General features: G+C 43.4%; 1 protein-coding gene across 1 annotated transcript in view; it reads right to left on the minus strand.

The window, feature by feature from the left end:
• LOC107283112 (epithelial membrane protein 3-like) overlaps window positions 1-3,168 on the minus strand; it is a 17,484-nt gene extending 14,316 nt beyond the window's left edge. Inside the window, exon 1 of the mRNA XM_015810964.1 lies at window positions 3,148-3,168. The gene's annotated coding sequence lies outside the window, so the exon portion shown is untranslated. The remainder of the gene's footprint in view (window positions 1-3,147) is intronic.
• Between the last annotated feature and the right edge of the window lie 2,983 nt (window positions 3,169-6,151).

Raw genomic sequence — 6,151 nt, forward strand, 5'->3', positions numbered from 1 at the left:
GTCATGGCCGACAAATGGTCATCCAATGTCAGCCGTGAATCCAGGAGGACTCCCAAGTTGCGCGCCCTCTCTGAGGGGGCCAAAATTTCGCCCCCTATAGTCAGCGATGGAGTCAGCTGACTATGCCGAGGCGCCGGCAACCACAGCCACTCGGTCTTGGAAGGGTTGAGCCTGAGTCTGTTCCTCCCCATCCAGACCCCATCTTAACCTTTTGTGGCTTGGGCCCTTTTTGGAGCCAGGTGAAACCTACAAGCCGCTTCTCAGAAACATGTTTTTAAATGTATAAAATAAAATAGTGAAATCAGTTGTAAATGTTATCCCATCAAAGTCCACAGACACATTGTGCTGGACCAGTATAACTCTGGCCAGAGCATATATTAGCTTAAGATCTGTATGTTAGAATGTTTGGCATTTAAAGGGTTAAACGCTGTTTCCTTAAGAGATGGCTTATGGGTAATGTAGTTATAGCTTAGCTAGTTAAGTGGGAGGAGTTTCAAAGTTTATGACTGTACTTCCTGGCTTTGTGCCTTTTGTATTATCTCTGCATGGCTCCGTGCCAACATGTGATTCTACACAAGATGGAGGAATTCACTATTTCTTTACTTATGGGGATGAACAATATTCTAATGATTCAGATGTATCTTCTGCAAAGTAAGTCTCTGCTAAGGATTCCTGGAAATAAATATTGTTTTAAAATCATCCTCATTGAGTTTATGCTGTCCGTACCAAAACTACAAGGCATCTTAGTTCATGGTTCCGGAATACACACACACACACACACACACACACACACACACACACACACACACACGTGTGAAATCTATGCATGGACACTCAACTCTATGGACTCCAGGTTAAGTATCCCTGTTTCAGAATAAAATAAGAGGCCCAGTCTGGTGGGCTGAGAGAGCTAAGTCTTCTATAGCTGAGAATTCTGGGAGCTGTAGTCCCAATATATCTGGGAGGGGGAGGTCAATTGGACAATATGAGTGTAAACAAGAGGATAACCACAGATATGTCAACTCAGAGTAGGACTGCAGTTTAGCGGATCTCATTATCCACCATGTGATGGCCTTTTCATTCAGATCTGCTTCTTCATTAATGCGGCAATATTATGTTTGAAGGGGCATTTCCTTCATCTGTAATCTAAACAGAAATTCTCCATGGACTAAACTTTGATTGTTAAAATTCTCTTCTGCTTTCTGTTTTACATGGACATAACTGCCAAGATACGTTTTTCAGAAGAAAAAGGTGTTCCCTTCCTTGAGTAATTAATTCCCCACCAAGTAATTGGAGTTTCCTGACACAGGCAGTAAACAACCTTCTCCAGTCCAGGAGGTGATCAGAAGATAGCTAGGCTAGGAAGGCTGTGAAAGAGTTAACTGACTGCTAAATCAAAAGACCCCCAGTTCTTGGAAAGTTTGGTTACTCTGCAAAGATGCTTAACACTGCATAATTATAAGGTAACATGCACAAAAATAAGTTCTGCAAACTTAGCAGCACTCCCTGCCCTGCAAAAACTAAGGGGAAACCTTGAATAGTGCAGCATAAGCTTAAAAGCAAGCACTGTTGTATTTGAAGAGACGTAAGTTTGCATAGAATGAACTATAGTTTCCAGTACACAATATTCTGTACATATTTATTCAGCAAAATATATAGCCAATGAGACTTTTTTTCTGAGTATGTGTGCGTTGGGCTCCAGATTTAAGTTAAAATTCTACAGGCAGTCCTTGACTTACCACCATTCATTTAGTGACAGTTAGAAGTTACAAGAGCAGTCAAAAAAGTGATCTACAACCATTCTTTGCACTTACAACCATCACGGTATCCCTATGATCATGTGATCAAAATTGTGGGCGCTTGGCAACCAGCATGTATTTAGAATGATTGCTGCAGCCCAGAGTCACATGATCACCATTGGGACCTTCCCAGCTGGCTTCTGACAACCAAAGTTAATGGGAAAAGACAGACTCACTTAACTATCACTTAACTGCCTTCACTTCACTTCACTTAACAATCATGGCAAAAAAGGTAAAATTGGGCGTGACACACTTAACAACCACCTTGCTTAGCAACCGAAATTCTGGTCTCAGTTGGGGTTTTAATTTGAGGACTAACTGTATTTAAATCTTAAAGTTATAAGGCGATCTGCATGAAATCCAGCATTTTCACTGCAAGGCCCTTTTCAAAAGCTGTCTGTATATACTGTAAGTTACTTAACAGGGCACAGCATTAACAATAAGCGAGTTGGGTTTTGCATTTGATTGTGATACAATAGACCCATTTTAAGGAGAACATAATCCAGATGTGGGGAATCTGTAGTTTTCCAGATGTTGCTGAATGACAACTTTTAGCAGCAGCTCCTACGCATCCACCCCCTTCCTTACAACTTTTCACACCCAGATTTTTCCCCAGTACAGTTGGTGTGGAATAAGGGCAGAACTGAAAGCCCTAAAAGTTTATTTTATGCCAAACTTTCTCGCACTCCAGCCTCCTGCTAGTTTTCCAACATCCCCCTGCCTCCCAAGAATTAGCGTTTTGAAAATCTGTTAAGAATCACGATTGGCTAAAATTTGGGGATTCAGGAAATGGCTATTCCAGTTCCTCCCCCTCCCCCCCCCCAATAATTTTAAATGAAAAGTTGATGGAGGGATGGAAGCAAAAGGTATCTTCGGACTCTTCTTCTTTTTTTTAAGACTGCTGTTAACAGGCTAGACAAAATACGGTGACAAACAATTTTAAAAAAAACTCCAGCGAAGGCAACGACCCGCGTCCGGAAAGCAAGGCGCGAATGATAATGAAGCTGGAGAAAGGATGGGGGGGGATCTAGGGGGTTAGAATAGATGGCGGGGAGGGGAGCGAGTAGGTCGGCCGTCTGAAAGGACGGCGCCGTTTCTCTCCCTTCTCCCGATCCTTTTCCAGAAAGTACAGCAATCGCCTGCTGTCCTTCGTTGCCTTCCCGCCTTTCACGAGTCCCCCTTCGCCAAGTCTAAGCGGATGAGATCTCGCACCCCTCCCTCCTAAAGCCCCTCCGAAAGTGTGTACACACACACACACACACACCGATTCCTACTTTGATCGGTCTCAGAACGACCCACTCACAACTTTCCCTCCTTCCCGCCCACCCAGCCGGGCGGGTTTAGTTACCTGTTGGCAGCGCAGGGCTGGGCAGTGGTGCAGCCGATCGGTCTCCCTGGCGCTCAGGACTTCTTCCGACGTTTTTTTCCTCTGGACTGCCCCCGCTTGCTTTTTTTCTCTCTCTCTTTTTAATACAAATTTAGTTCACCCTGCTCGTACCACGTTCTCCTCGCCCTGCCCTTGGCTTCTGGCCAGGTGGGTGGGAGCAGAGAGCGCGTGGCTGGCCTGACGCCTCCGAGAAGGGAAGTGGGGAAAGGGGGGGGGGTCGCTTGAGAGACGTCCGGCTTTTCGAGAGGGCTGGGGCGCTCCCTTATGTCATGCCTCCGGCTCATTTTGGCCAGTAGTTGCCAGGAGAGGCGGATACGGGGAGTCCTTGACCTATGACCACAGTGGGGCCCAAAATTTCCATTGCTAAGCAAGACGTTGAGTGAGTTTTGACCCATTTTACGGCCTTCTTTTGCTACAGTAGTTAAGTGATCCCCGCAGTTGTTAAGTTAGTAACACGGCTGTTAAGTGAATCTGCCTTCCCCATTGACTTGGCTTGTCAGAGGGTTGCAAAAGGGGATCATGTGACCCCCGGGACACTGCAACCATCGTAAATATGAACCAGTTGCCAAGCATCCGAATTTTGATCATGGGGATGGCCTTAAGTATGAAAAACAGTAATAAGTCGCTTTTTTCAGTGCCACTGTAACTTCAAATGGTCACTAAACAAATGGCTGTAAGTCAAGGACTACCTGTAATGGTTTTCCCTTCCCTTTGGGCCATGAGGGAGGGAAAAAGAGTCACCTGTTGGATTTCTGCCTGTATCTCACCAAAAAAGATGAATTGGGGAGGAAGGGGCAGTCTTGGTGTTCTTACACTCCTCTGCTCATACATTTTGAGTCTACAGCTCAAAATTCAGGCATAACATCTTATTAGAGACCGTAGAAGCTACTGTATAATATTGTATATCAGGCACCCTGTTGGATTCACCTCTGTTCAGACCGTTCCAATTGTTCACGACTTTATGGATTTCATTTGTCCAAGACTGGGTGTCAGGAACTGGCCCTTTTGAGTTCTTGTAAAGTCATGCTTGGGTCCAGAAATCCAGCCATCTTGTCTTCTCTGTACAGGTAGTCCTCAGCTTAAGACCATACTTGAGACGAGAATCTCTGTTGCTAAGCTAGGGGCTTGTTGAGTGAGTCACAACTGACTCTGCAACCTTTTTTTCTATGTTAAGTGAATCACTGCAGCAGTTAAATGAATCTTGTGGTCATTAATTGAATGTGGCTTTCCCTATTGGGTTTGCTTGTCACACGCCAACTGAGGTCTCAAACGGTGATCACGTGACCCTGGAACATTGCAACCATCGTAAATACATGCCTGTTGCCAAGCGCCTAAATTTTGATCATGTGACCCCGGGGATGCTGCAGCAGCCATAAGTACAAGTCATTTTTTTCAGGGCCATTGTAACTTCAAATGGTTGCCAAATGTAAGTGGAGGACTGCCCGTACATTTTTTTCAATTGCCTTCAATTTTCTAGGATTGGGGTCTTCTCCAATGATTTCTGTCTTTGCCTTTTGTGCCCAAACTGTTTCAACTTTAGCTTCCTTTTCAGTGTTTCTGATGAGCAATTTACCGTTGCTTCATCAAGGGCCAAATGATTTGCTCAGTCTAGATATTCTCAGCAATTTTCTACAGTTGCCACTATTTAGGTTTAGGTTTAGGTTTTATTCAATTTATACCCCGCCCTTCTCCTAGCGGACTCAGGGCGGCTTACAGCAAGTTAAAAAACAGACAAACCATACAAAATACTAAGTTTAAAATACAATTAAAATGAAATATTGATTTTTTGCCGTTTCTTTGCCGTTGCTTCTCCTTCGTTCAACTTTTGACATGGCCCAGCTTTCACATCCCTATAACTGGAAAATCTATGGCCTTGACAGTATATACTTGGTTGTCAACAAGATGTTTCTGAACATTAATGTTTTATTTGGGTTGCCTACTATGCGAGTTCAAAATGGGGTCACCATCTCTGCACAATTTGGATGTCTTTTCTTTTTTGATAAGTCTGGTTTTCAGAGCAGGACAGCCCAAAGCGAATTCCATCTAACAATGCTCCAGAGTCAGGCATCACTACAAGTTGTCCTCAACTTACAACAGTTTGTTTAGTGACCATTCAAAGTTACAACGGCACTGAGAAAAGTGATTTATGACCAGTTTTCACACTTATGACCGTTGTGGCATCCCCATGACCACGTGATCAAAATTCAAATGCTTGGCAATAGACTCATGTTTATGACGGTTGCAGTGTCCCGGAGTCACCTAATCACCTTTTGTGACCTTCTGACAAGCAAAGTCAATGGGGAAGCCAGATTTACTTAACAATAATTTGACCAATTTAACAACTACAGAATAAAAGAATAACAGAGTTGTAAAGGATCTCGGAGGTCATCTAGTCCAACCCTCTGCTCAGGCAGGAAACACTATACTATACCTGTGCATTTGGTTTTTCTTGCCTAAATGTAGAACCTTACAGTGATTCACTTAACAACTTTGGCAAGAAAGGTCGTAAAATGGGGCAAACTCACTTAAATGTTTCACTTAGCAACAGAAATGTTGGGCTCAATTGTGGTCGTAAGTTGAGGACTACCTGTACTCTTTTATTTTTATAGCATTCTTTTTCCCCAGCTCTTTTTGATTCTCTAACAAATACACACACATAGACTTGGACCCCATAAAGGCAAGCTAATATTATTCTGCCATGTCCTTTCATGGACTGTAATTCTCCTCCTTAGATTCTTTTGGCATTATCCTCAGCTGGCAGTTATTTTTCCTGGCAGGAAAATATGTCTACTGCACTGGAGAAGAAGAACTGAAGGGGAAAGTACAAAAAAAATAATAGACACACAGAGAGAAATGTTGCTAGGCTAAAATCTAATTCAGTTCTCTAATAGTGGCCAACCACTTATCCTTCAGCAGCTGGTGCTCAGTGGTACATTATCTCTGAATGTGTAGAGAATCCATTTAG

This window comes from Protobothrops mucrosquamatus, unplaced genomic scaffold (assembly GCF_001527695.2).
Source record: "Protobothrops mucrosquamatus isolate PMUCROS unplaced genomic scaffold, P.Mucros_1.0 scaffold25, whole genome shotgun sequence".
NCBI classification, from domain to species: domain Eukaryota; kingdom Metazoa; phylum Chordata; class Lepidosauria; order Squamata; family Viperidae; genus Protobothrops; species Protobothrops mucrosquamatus.